This window comes from Gorilla gorilla, chromosome 8 (genome assembly GCF_029281585.2).
Source record: "Gorilla gorilla gorilla isolate KB3781 chromosome 8, NHGRI_mGorGor1-v2.1_pri, whole genome shotgun sequence".
NCBI classification, from domain to species: domain Eukaryota; kingdom Metazoa; phylum Chordata; class Mammalia; order Primates; family Hominidae; genus Gorilla; species Gorilla gorilla.
In genome coordinates this window covers 70,209,050-70,222,519 of record NC_073232.2, presented here as the reverse complement: position 1 = coordinate 70,222,519, position 13,470 = coordinate 70,209,050, and the positions used below count along the sequence as shown (strand labels likewise).

At 42.9% G+C, this 13,470-nt stretch overlaps 1 pseudogene across 1 annotated transcript in view; it reads right to left on the bottom strand.

Moving 5' to 3' along the window:
* The window catches only part of LOC101131975 (ras suppressor protein 1-like), a 125,605-nt pseudogene extending 119,993 nt beyond the window's left edge, over positions 1-5,612 (bottom strand). Inside the window, exon 1 of the transcript XR_004071595.3 lies at positions 5,504-5,612. The product of XR_004071595.3 is annotated as a ras suppressor protein 1-like (transcript). The remainder of the gene's footprint in view (positions 1-5,503) is intronic.
* Positions 5,613-13,470: the final 7,858 nt, after the last annotated feature.

Below are 13,470 nucleotides of genomic sequence, written 5' to 3'. Positions count from 1 at the left end.
CCAATTTATAGATGAGGCACCTGAGGCACAGAGAGGTTAAGCAACTTGCCCAAGGTTACACAGCTAGTAACAAACAAAAAAGATGCTTACAAAAAAGCCACCGTGGCCACTGGGGCCGGAATGTCAGAGGACTGAAAAACAGTCAAATGTCATTACTGGCTCAGTTATATCAAAGAGGCTACAACTTTTGTTTCAGTGAAACATTTCCAGTTTTAACCCTATCCTACAATCAAAAATAGAAGTTGTCAGTTCCATCTTGTTCCTGATAGCTGGAAACTACTTCACTCTGGAAACTGGGAAGAAGCCTGCAGGAAGGAGACAGAGTACATGCTCTTTCTCCAGAGCTATGCTTTCTTCATTAACTAACCTGAATCTCTTTACTAAAAGCAGTAACATTCTTTCTTCAATAAATTTTTCCCAAACACTACGCCAAGTAGAGAGACACTTCAGCTAGGTTGGATGGGATGGTGGGTCAGAACTGAGTATACTCAAGGGGCTTCCTGGAGGAGGTGACATGAAATGGAGTCATGTGAATAAATAAGTCCTTCCTTCTTTCAGCAAGCACTAACTGACAAGGGGACAAAGGCTAGCTGGAGACAGAAAAAGGAAAAGAGCTTCTCAGGCCAAGATGTGGCATGTTTAAAAACACAAAGGTGAGCACATACACACAACTTAGAAGAGTGAAAACATAAATGATTTTAAGGCCAGGCACGGTGGCTCACGCCTGTAGTCCCAGCACTCTGGGAGGCCGAGATGGATCACTTGAGGTCAGGAGTTCGAGACCAGCCTGGCCAACATGGTGAAACCCCGTCTCTACTAAAAATACAAAAATTAGCTGGCTGTGGTGGTGCACACTTGTAATCCCAGCTACTCAGGAGGCTGAGGCAGGAGAATAGCTTGAACCCAAGAGGTGGATGGAGGCTGCAGTGAGCCAAGATGATGCCACTGCACTCCAGCCTGGGCAACAGAGTGAGATTCTGTCTCAAAAAACTAAATAAATAAAAAATAAATGATTTTAATAAAGATTATAGCTAAAATTACAGGTTCTCCCCAGCTCTTTTATCTTTCCCCCAAAGAAGGTCTATATGGATGGCATGTGTTCCACACTTAACAAGATTTTGAGACAGCTCTTCCAGATAACCCATGATCATATTTGTTTATTATTTTGCCTGGTCCTTTAGAAAGACCACTCGCTTCCTTGAAAGCAGGTTGTTTTTCAAGATTTATCTGAAAAATGTCAGTCTAACCTGGAAAAAAATAATAAAGGCTTGATCACCCAGAGAGGGCAATAAACTTGAAGAGATTAAAAAATTAGGAAACAAACAAGACAAATGAAAGCAAGTTCCTCTGGCTGCAGCTGGGATTCTGTCTCTATGGAAATGGAAGCTGATTACAGGGCCCTTCAAAAATCAGCTTCATCAACCAGCTGAAGACAGTTGCTGCTTGGGAAAGAGTTTCTGCAGTGAAATCTCTTTAATACACAAAATCAGCAGCATTATGATTATGCCTGGAAGCTTTTTCTTTTTCTTTTTTCTTTTTTTTTTTTTTAAAGAGACAAGGTCTTGTCCTGTTGCCTAGTAACAGGATCATAGCTCACTACAAACTCAAACTCCTGGGCTCAAGCAATCCTCCCACCACAGCCTCCCTAACAGCTGGGACTGCAGACTTGCACACCACCCTCAGCTTGTTTTTTAATTTTTTGTAGACATGGGGTCTCACTCTATTGCCCACACTGATCTTCTTGGAAGCTTTGAGAATGTATGTGCAAATTACATGTCATGTTAAAACAAAAAGAAGGAAAAGAAATAAATCAGGACAAATTTTAAATAAATAGCTATCTAAATCAATTAGAACCCTAGGCAAAAGTACCAAACACTACAGGTTCTAATAAGCCACACAAAAAATCCCAACACCGTTACAAATGCCTTACCCAGTCTACTTAATGAAGTGAAATTCTTAGTTCAGGCCATTGACTATGTTGGAACTGGGTATGTCTGAGGCATTTGGGCCTGTAGCTGGATATTCACATTAATAGTTAACATTTAATGTACATTATTGCATCTAACACTAACTAGTTAATAACTAACATTTAATGTGCATTATTGCCTTTAAAGTGAACCATTCAACCAGTCTTATGAAGTGGTTACTTAGGTTACCATTGGTTAAGGAACTTGAGGATCAGGGAGGTTAAGTAGCTTCTCTAAGGTTACATGGTACTAAGCAGCAGAATTTGAACCCACATCTATCCAAATCCAAGTTCCCCTCATATGCTCACTGTACTCCTCTGCCTCTTACGGTAGGAACTGAGCATTTCTAGAATCTGGCTGGACTATAAGAAAACTGTAGAACCTGTCTAATATCTGTCTCCAGCCTAAGAAGTTTTCCCCATCAGAAAGCTCTTGGTACCTAAACTCCTCAAAACAGCTTTCAAAGGTAATTTGCTGTCTCTAAGGAAGTGCTGCGTTAGAAGATACAACTCTCCCAAGAAGAAAGACAGGCATCTCATACGCTTAGTAGTACAATACCTTACTGTTATCTTCAAAGCTTAATTCTTACCTTTTGAGAAATTAAAATAATGAAGGGAAAGCTTGAGATGCAAGAACTATTCTCTGTACATGCCAGTTTATTGTTCCCTGTGTTTTATCTGGATACTAATATATAAAACTTCCTGGTAACAGCTAAAATGTTATCAGTAAAGAAATATGAAGGAAGGTGTGGTGGCTCAAGTCTGTAATGCCAGCACTTTGGAAGGCCAAGATGGGAGGACTCCTTGAGCCCAGGAGTTTGAGGCCAGCCTGGGCAGCATAGCAAGACCCCATCTCTACAAAAAAATAAAACCATTAGCCAGGCGTGGTGGTGTGTACCTACAGTCCCAGCTACTCAGGAGGCTGAGGTGGGAGGATCACTTGAACCTGGGAGGTTGAGGCCACAGTGAGCTGTGAATGCACCACTGCATTCCAGCCTGGGTGACAGAGTGAGACCCTGTTTTCAGGAAAAAAAAAAAAATTACACTTATAATTAATGTAGCCAAGTGAAATATTTTAATACTTGTATATATTAAGCACTGTGTCACTGTGTGTGCACTGCTGAGAACTGAGCCCTAGTGGAGGCTCCGAAGAGCATCCTGGAACCCCCTAGGCTCCAAGTAGTCCCGAGGTCAGGGAGTTTGCAGAGAGCAGCCTTGGGTCAATGCTACAGAAGCCAGAGGAGGTGGACTCTTGACATCTCCAAATTCACTTCCACCCAACTTCCCAAAAAGCACTATTATTCTTCATTAGCTACTTCTTTAGGAAAATTTAAGAATGATCTTGCTTTTCAGTACCCAATGTTATACCGGAAATAAACTGCAGGAAGCAAGTGGCTATCTTTTCTTCCCTAATAAAAGCAAAGGCTTCAAAGAGATAATAGAGCTCAACCGAAATAGCTAAGCCATTCTTCCCATTTATAAATATCACATAAAGTCTCCTCTTCAAAAGCCGAAGGGTATAAAGCTCCCCTGCTGAAAGCAGCCTCTCTCTTCTACCCAGTGAGAACGAGTGCTGGAGGGAGGAAAGCCATGGGGGCCAAGGGTCCCGCTATGCCAGGCATCATCTTCCCTATCCCCTTCTCTTTCTCCTCTGTATCAACAGTGCCCCCAATAATGACCACGATCATGGCAGAGCTGGGCAGGGGCAGCAAGGGACACACCTAGATCTTCAGTTCCAGAGGCATCTGTTCTGTTGCTGACAGCAAGGACCCTTACGGAATGCAAGAGACCAACACACACCAAGGCTGAGAGGCTAACTAGTACACAACCTAAGTTTAATGGCATCTATTTCCATAAAGGCTATGAAACGCAAATCAACTACATTTCCTCCCTTTTCCTTCTGCCAAGACGTATTAATGGCATCAACTCCAATCTCCGTCCCAGGCAGGTTTTCAAACCGGGAAAAGCATGGCTTCACAGTAAACCTGACAATGCCATTCTTTCCATGCCTAAATGGCTTTCCATCACCTTTCAGAGTCTCCTGAACATCTCCCTTCTTCTCTCGTCACATCCTGGACATGATCTCACACACTCATGGGCCTAATCCATCATTCTTTCATTTTTTTTCATTCCTCAACTATTTTTGAGCATCTACTGTGCTCCAAAATCGCTCACTACTATAAAAAAAAAAATGCAAGCATGAACATTGCACTGCCTTTGTCTTCCCAATGTCCCAGTGGAGAAGGGAGACTTCTAGGTTAAAAAAAATCATTACAATCCTACGTGACAGAAGTCACAAAGCAAGGCACACGTCCAACTTCACAGGGCAGGGAGTGGCTATGTTAGCTTGGTGCAGACAGAGAAGATTTTACACAGGTGGTGATGTCTAAGCTGACTCTTAGAAGTAAAACGATTTCAGGTGAAAAAGACTGAGGGTGAGGGAAAACAGAATTCGTAAAAGCACCGAGATCTGAACAAGTAGGCTCTGGTCCAGAAAGGACAATAAATTCAGAATGGCTGAAATGCCAACTGCATGGAAGGGTAAGGCAGTGTTCAGATTCGGAAAGGCCTTGTGCATCACGCCTAGAAACCTGGAGCATTACAGTCGGTAACGGACAACCTGGAAAAGTGTGGAGAGGGTTTAAACCAAAGCCACGTCAGCCTGAAGAAGTGCTTTATTTCACTTATCATGGGTGTTCCAAATATCGGAATTAGTGGCCAACATCTAAAAATTAGCAAGTTTCATATACAAATATAGAATCTTGGCTCCTTGAAGAAAATAAATCTGGCATACTGGGCCAACATTCCTATGGTGACACGTGTCTGAGTAGCAGATGCACCAGCTGGCCCCTTCAGGTGGGATACGTATCACCTAGTTCATGACTACCCTCACTTGGAGGCACGTGAATTTGCAATCCCTGATTTCAAGGGAGAGGGTAACACCATATACCGGGGTTACAGGAAAATAACACTGAAAGTGACCCACTGATTAAACTGGGCAGTGAAACTGAAGGCAAGAGGGCAAGTTAGGAGGATTTCACCACAGCATGAGGAGGTAACAAAAGCCTTAACCAAGTTAGGAGAATAAATACTCAGAAGAAAGTAAAGATTAAAGAAATGCTTAAAATGTTCCAGGCACAAGAATGCCTATTAATCCTGGAACTTTTGTGTGTCATTTGTTCATGGACAAAGACTGTATTAGGAGACAGGAAGGATTCAAAATTAATTCTCTATTAAAAATAAAGTGACTATTAAGTAAACTATGTGGAAAATCCACCCCAATGCCATGCAGCAGAGACAAACGATGAGGCACAGCTGTCTGTGTGATTCTCATCGTGGACTCTCAGGATCATTTTCCAGGTGAAACAGAACACATCTTACTGCAAACCCTCTGCACGAAGCCCCTGACAAGTGATGTTTACAAGCAGGGGCTGGGGTCTAAACCATTACAATCGCTCACAGCAGGACTAGCAGTGACTTGGCAAACTTAGAAACCCTTCCAGCTCATCCACGGGAGGGTCCTGCCCGAGAACTCACACAGGCCATTGACATGCAGCATATTGGAGATGCCCCGGTCACTCATGTCCACTTCGGGCTGGTTCTTCTACCGGCTCTCCTCCACCAACTTCTCCAGAGACTTGGACATGGTCTGCACCAAACGACAACAACAAAGCACGTGGGCGATGGCACCAAGTGTAGGGGCGGAAAGGAAAGAGGCCTTCGCTGCCACTCTGGGTTGGAGAGGGTGGGCGTCCGAGGCCGTCCCCAGGGCTGGTCCGGGTGCAGGGAGGGGATGGGGCAGGGCAGGGGAGTGGGAAGGGTCCAGCCCCGGTCCGGCCACGCAGAGAGAAGCAACCCCAAGTGCGACGCCGCACACACTCACCGCAGAGGGCAGCCCCTAAGAGGGTGGGCGTGCAACCACAGGCTTCGGCAGGACGCACTCCGGCGGCGAGAGATGCCCTCGTTCCCTGCTATACCTGCACTAAATAACTAACACGCCCTGTCTCGGCACACCGCGCACCTGCCAGCTCCACGCCCGAACCTACCCATATTAAGAGAACAGCTCGCTAGGCGTGGCTCCAGGGCCAGGTTCCGCCCTTAAAAGAATATGGAAGAGGCTGGCCAATCACGTACGTTATTCGGCTTCGAGACCCCACGCCACGCTGAGGTTAATTTATCGCCCTGGCGAACACTCCGCGGTTTGGAACTCTGATTGGGCCGAGCTTGGCGCGGGCGCGCGGCGTTTGGCGCGTGTTCAGTTGATGGGTCGAAGCCCAGAGGGCTGTGGGGGAAAGCGGGGAAGTTTATGGCGCGACTGCGCAAGGGAGGGTAATGGCTGAGGGTGGGTGTTGCGAAAGCTGGAAGTAAATTGCCTCCGAATGTTCCGCTTCTGTAACTGCGGCTCCACTCGCCAGAAGTTGCTACCCTGAGTCCCACAATGTGCCTCTGAAGGACCTTGTGGGGCACGCAGCCTCTCGCCCTATTAAGAGCTTCTCTAGGCAGGAATTCTGGCGCGGTCTGCGTTTCCCCAGCGCCCCGCTGGAAATCTTTTTTGACAGGTTTCTAAGGCTGGCTTTTACCCCTGACCCTTTTGCCCTTAAGCAACAAGAACCACCCTCAGGGCTGGAAGCTACAAGTAAAACCCTACCATTTAAAGGTCATTTGAAAACACCACTAAAGCGATGTGTCTTTCCCGACTATGACTTTTACATCTGTGAAACATAACATTCTGGCTCCCAGGAAACCTCCCGCTTTCTCTTCCAAAAGCAACCAAATTTTAAATTCTACCAAAACTGCTGCCCTCTGCCTCCCTCTTTCCTGACCCAGTCTCAGTTACCCAGCAATATCCTGTGCTGCTCTCACCAAAAACCCTGTCCTGAGAGACAATTTCATACTATGAAATAAAGATTGGCACCAGGCACTTTTCTCCTATTGTCACCTAAATTGATGATAGACGGATACCACACATATGCATTTATATATTGTAGATTGTAGCGGGGATCAAAGCTTTAAGGAGATGTAAAATAACGTAATTCTAGCCCTGAACCAATTGGATTAAAAAAGGATCTGCACTCTTAAATTCGAAAGCAGAAACTTATTGCTTAAAAAACATTCCAGATGAAAGGGTTATTCCTGCATTAGTCTTCTTTGATCTGGAACCGTTCCTTGGCTTTTATATTTATTGAAATGACGTTATTTAAGAGTACAGACCAGGTATTGTGTGGAATATCCTTTAAAGTGAGTTTGTCTGATGTTCCCTTTCAGGTTATGAATTTTTGGAGAAACACCACTAAGTGATGTGTCTTTTCCAGTGCATGTTATCAAGGTAGAGATAACATCGGTTTCTCCCAGTATTGATGATGTTCACTTGGGTAAGGTGGTGTCTGCGAGGTTTCTTCACCATAAAGTTACTATTTTTTCTTTATAATTAAAAATAATGCTGGGGGGGAGGTGCTATTGGATTACGTCCCTTTTCTCATCTAATTTTTACCTAGTAGTTTTAGCATCCACTGATGATTTTCTAACTTCATAATTTCATCTGTATGTATTAGTTGGTAATCTCCTAATACATTTATTTCTTGAATCACTAACTCTTCTAAAGCAAAAGAACTTTCTTGAAAAAATCAGAATTGTTCTTGTTCCATCAATTTCTAATAGTGAATCTTGACTGTGTAGGCTGAAGACAGTAGTACCTGTATTAGTCGGCTAGTGCTGTCGTTACAATATACCACAGACTGGATGGCTTAAACGACAGAAATTTCTCACAGTTCTGGAAGTTCAAGATCAAGGTGCCAGCAGATTTGATTTATCCTGTGGACTCTCCCCTTGGCTTGTGGATGACTGTCTTCTCTTGGTGTCCTTCCAGGGTATTTTTCTCTGTGCAATCACACCCTTGGTGTCTCTTCCTCTTATAAGGACACCAGTCCTATTGGACAGCCCCACTCTTGTTTCTCTATAATAACACCCTGTTTTTGTTTCATAAATGTACTCTCTTCTCAAGTATCACTGAGGATAATAGTTTTTAAACCTCTCTTCTGTTCACTAAATTATGTTTCTTCAAGGCTCCATTCTTATGTGTGTTTATCTAGTCTTTCCCCTAGAAAAGAAAAATTCTTCCCCTCTCTGGTGGTTTATTCTTTGTTGTCCTTTTGAGTTCAAGTGTGAGGATCTGAAATGGTTTTTCTAGATAGCTGGAGTGGTTTCTTTCCTCTCGTTTGTGTGTATTGTTTTCCTCCTAGATCCCTGGGCTGATTGTTGAATTTCTTTAGAGGCAAGAACCCAGTGTTATGCCTGCAGGTCATCACCAGGCTACCTTTGCTGGTGGAGGGAAATGATGGACTGTCAGTGCCAGTTAAGGCAACTCCATGACTTTGGTTTTAGCTCCTCACACTGCACCTGCCAGCCCCACATCCAGATAACACCTGGAACAGAGAGTCCCAAACCTTCTGCATTTCTCTCTCAAAGTTATTTTGGTCTGCATGCCTCCATTCACTCCTGTTTCACAGGAATTTGTTTTCACTCCTGTTTGAGATAGTAAAAACCAAACTGTTTTTGCTACTCTTACACGCTCAACACTTCTGACACCAGAGATTCCCCCACACATGAAACAGTTCTCCAGCAGACACCAGCTAAGTGTCCTACAGTTTAACTTAATTCTGATACTACCTCAACTTACAGTCAAATCCCACAAGTTAAGGGTGCATTTCCACAAGACTGTCCCCTACTTTAGGTTGACTGTCACCTATACTTCTGACCACCTATAAATCAGTATTCCCACACCCCCTTCTCAGGTTTGATTAATTTGCTAGGATGATGGTTAGCCTGTCCAGGGTCCTGATTGCTAGCAGTGAGACTTCATGGTGACACAACGTGGAATCAGGAAACATCCCTTGGCCACTAGATCTGGGAAGTTGACTCAATGTGTGTTTCACCAGATAAGAATATTAAGGTTTTTGCCTTGGGACTGGCTCAGGAAATCAAGCAAGATGGACCTGGGAAGTGTGCTTTGTGAAGTTGGGAGAAATCAGCTGATAGTCTTGTATGGCTGTCTGTTCTCTGCTTTATCCTCAGTGCACTTAGTATATGTCACATATCTGATGCTCAATAAACATTTGGAAATGAGTGAATTAAATGTAAAGCAAAACCAGAGGATATATGATGGGTCTTACTAATGAGAGTAGAGTCAAGACTCTTTTCTCCTTCTTCCAGCTGAATTACTCAAAAACTGTATTGCTCAATAACTACTTCCCTTTGCTGTACATGAAAATGTCATGCTTCCAAGCCTGACAATCCCCTAACCCACTAAAAAATCACTGTTTATTTCCTAGATGGTTAGCCTGGAAGATTTTGTAAAGCTTCATTTTGTCTCTTTTTTCTGTATTTTTAATTTTAAAATTACATAATAATATTGATTATGCTTTCCTCAATTTCATGTACACCCCTCCCAGATATTCCCATATGCCTCCTAGAAAAGCATGCCCTTCTGAGTGGAAATGATACCATTACTCTAATGATGCAATCCATGATCCAAGCATCATTTTTTCGACAGCTACATCATGTTAATCTTGCTTTCAGAAAAGTACTATGTCATTTCATGTTATTGTTAAACTTTCCCTGTATTCTGTACCTTTGCAATTCATTTTTTAGATAAAAGAGGAAGATTTTATATCTATCACATTTTATCTGTTACAATTGGCCCATTTTTCTAGCTTATCAAGACCCTTTGGATTTGATGGTGTTATTCATTGCATTCGCTGTCCTTTCCAATAGAAATGTCATCCATAAAGTTGATATATCTATCCATAATACAAAAAGGGAGCAGGAATTTTTTTTGTTGTTTGTTTTTTTGAGATGGAGTCTCACTCTGTCACCCAGGCTGGAGTGCAGTGGTGTGGTGTTGGCTCACTGAAACCTCCACCTCCCTGAGTTCAAGCGATTCTCCTGCCTCAGCCTCCCAAGTAGCTGAATTTTTAAGGTGGGAGTATTTTCTTTATGTGCCTCCATACTCTGTCCAGGAATAATTTCTCTGAAATTTGAGTATTAGAGTAAGATGAAGTAATATATTCCACAGCTTCTTTCATTCACTTGGTCTCATGTTCTTAATACCCCTTGATTTTGCATAATTAACATAAAGCAAATTTCCTTTGTAAAGGCTTCTGCTTTTCTAGAGGCAGTGAAAAACTTTATAAAAGCATTGGATTTTCTTATAAAAAGGAAGCTGATAACTACCTCACTAAGTTACATGTCTGGCAGCACTGGAGATAAGGATGTGCTATTGAACTTTCTACTTGTTGTTAAATGGCAAACTATATTGTTCATTTATAACTTAATATATTGAGTTAAGGAATAGGCAGTGGTGCTGCTTATGGAAACTTTGTACTCTTGAGAGTAAATATATAATATAGTTTGGATATTTATCCCCGCCCAAATCTCATGTTGAGTTGTAATACCCAATGTTGGAGGTGGGCCTGGTGGGAGGTGTTTGGATCATGAGGGTGGATCCCTCATGAATGGCTTGGGCCATCCCCTTGGTGATAAGTGAGCTCTCACTCTGAGTTCAGATGAGATCTGGTTACTTAAAAGTATTGGCACCTGCCCCCTACTCTCGCTGTCTTGCTCCTGCTTTCACCATGTGACATGCTTGTTTCCCCTTTACCTTCTTCCATGATTATAAGCTTCCCAAGGCCTCCCCAGAAGCCAAGCAGATATCAGCACCATGTTTCCTATAAAGCCTACAGAACTGTGAGCAGATTAAACCTCTTTTCCTTATAAATTACCCAGTCTCAGGTATTTATTTATAGCAATGCAAGAATGATCTAATACAGAAAATTGGTACCAGGAGTGGCGTTTTGTTATAAAGATACCTGAAAATGTGGAACTGACTTCGGAACAAAGTAATGGGTAGAGAAGTTGGAAGAGTTTGGAGGGCTCAGAAGACAGAAAGATGAGGGAAATTTGGAACTTCTTACAGACTGGCTAATAGTTGTGACTAAAAATCTGATAGTGATATGGATAATGAAGTCCAGGCTGCCAAGGTCTTGGATGGTAATGAGGAACTTAGTGGGAACTGTAGCAAAGGTGACACATATTATGCATTAGCAAAGAGCTTGGCTGCATTCTGTCCATGCCCTAGGGATCTGTGGAAGTTTGAACTAAAGAGTGGCAACCCGGGGTATCTGGTGGAAAAAATTTCTAAGCAGCGAAATGTTCAAGATTTGGCCTGGCTGCTTCTAAAAGCATATGCTCAGATGTGGGAGCAAAGAAATGACTTCAAGTTGGAACATATATTAAAAAGGAAAGTAGAGAGTAAAATTTTGGAAAATTTACAGCCATATGTAAATTTTGTGTACATGGAAAATTCTCTGCCATATGGCAGAGAAAGAAAAAGCTTTTTCAGGAGAGGGATTCAAGCAGACTGTGGAGCATCCTCTTGCTAGAGATAGTTGTATAACTAAAAGGGAGTCAAGTGCTAATATCCAAGATAACGGACAAAAGGCCCCAAAGGCATTTCAGAAAACTTTGCTGAAACCCCTCCCATCACAGGCCCAGAGGCCTAGGAGGAAAGAATGATTTCATGGGCCAGGCCCAGGGCCCTGCTTCCCTGCACAGCCTCAAGACACTGCTCCCCACATCCTGGTCACTCCAGCTCCAGCTGTGTCTCAAAGGGGCCTAGGCACAGCTTGGGCTGCAATTTTGGAGAATGAGAGCCATAAGCCTTGGCAGCTTCCACATGGTTTTAAACCTGCAGGCACACAGAGTACAACAGTGGTAGATTCTTGGCAGCCTCTACCTAGATTTCAGAGGCAGTATGGGAAAGCCTGGGTTTCCAGGAAGAAGCCTTCTGCAGGGGCAGAATCCTTGCAGACAACCTCTACTAGGGCAGTGTAGCAGGGAAATGTGGAGTTGGAGCCCTCACACTGAGTTCCCACTGGGGCACTGCTTAGTGGAGCTGTATGAAGAGGGCCACCATTTTACAAGAGAGTGGAGAATACTCAGAGAGATTAAATAACCAGGAGAGCACAGGGTCCTGGGGATAAATGGAGAAAAGGTTCAGCGTGGCCAGGAGAAACAGAAGTTTGAGGCAAATGGGAGGGAAATAGAGAATCAGAGGTTACAGCAAATTTCTCCGTAGTCAAGGCAAGGTCTTTGGAGAAGCTCAGATTGACTTAGGGGCATGGCAAAAGTTAAACATAGGTGAGACTTGGGCCTGGCTTTGGAGTATGGGAAAAGCAGGTACATCGGTATGTTAGGGAGGTGAGCCATACTACTACTAATTGACATAGAAGCTAGCATTTACTGATTACTTAATATGTTCCAGGTATTGTTCTGAGTCTTTACACATATACATAATTATTGCAACCCTGTGGGACAGGTAAAATAATCCCCTTATACAAATGAAGAAACTGAGCACTGAGAGATTAAGTAAGCACTTAACTAGTAAAGTTAAAATTCAAACTCAGGCAGCTTTTCTCCAGAATTGATTCTCTGGAAGATTCATATGTATATTAAATTCTTTTCCAAAATGTAAAAATTAAACTTGAAAATTTATGCCCCATAGTGAAAGACAGAGTTTTAATAAGTTAAAAATTAATGCAGCATAATTGTGTACAATTCAATAATATTTATTATCCCTAATTGAACATTCACATGAAATTTATACTTCTATATTATCATTAACTTTTGTTGTTGTTGTCGTTTTTGAGACAGGGTCTCAGTCTGTTGCCCAGGCTGGAATAAAGTGGTTCACAGGGATTCACTGCAGCCTTAACCTACTGGGCTCAAGTGATCCTCCTGCTTCAGCTTTCTGTGTAGCTGGTACCACAGGTCCATGCCACCATGCCCGGCTAATTTTTGTATTTTTGGTACAAATAAGGTCTCACTTTGGGTTGCCCAGGCAGGTCTCGAACTCCTAGGTTCAAGCAATCCTCCTGCCATGGCCTTCCAAAGTGCTGGGATTACAGGTATGAGCCACTGCCCCTGGCTATTGTTATTAACTTTGAAAAATGTATGTCACATATGCCATAATCATTTCCAAGTCTCTCAAAGATTTTTTTTAAATTTCAGCTCAAAATATTAGAATGAAATGCACACTCAAGACTAAAGAAGGTATATTCTATGCTCAAGAAAATGTACAAATATTGATTTTTTTTTTCTTTTTGTGATGGAGTCTTGCTCTGTCACTTTTTGTGATGGAGTCTTGGCTCACTGCAACCTCCACCTCCCAGGTTCAAGCAATTCTCCTGGTTCATCCTCTCAAGTAGTTTGGATTACAGGTGCCTGCCACCACACTCGACTGATTTTTGTATTTTTAGTAGAGACAGGGTTTCGCCATGTTGGCCAGGCTGGTCTCAAACTCCTGACCTCAGGTGATCCATCCACCTCAGCCTCCCAGAGTGGTGAGATTACAGGCATGAGCCACCATGCCCAACCTACAAATATTGATTCTATCCATGGTTTGGTGAAAACCATAAAAGTACAGCTTATTCTCCATGGCATTGGCAGGG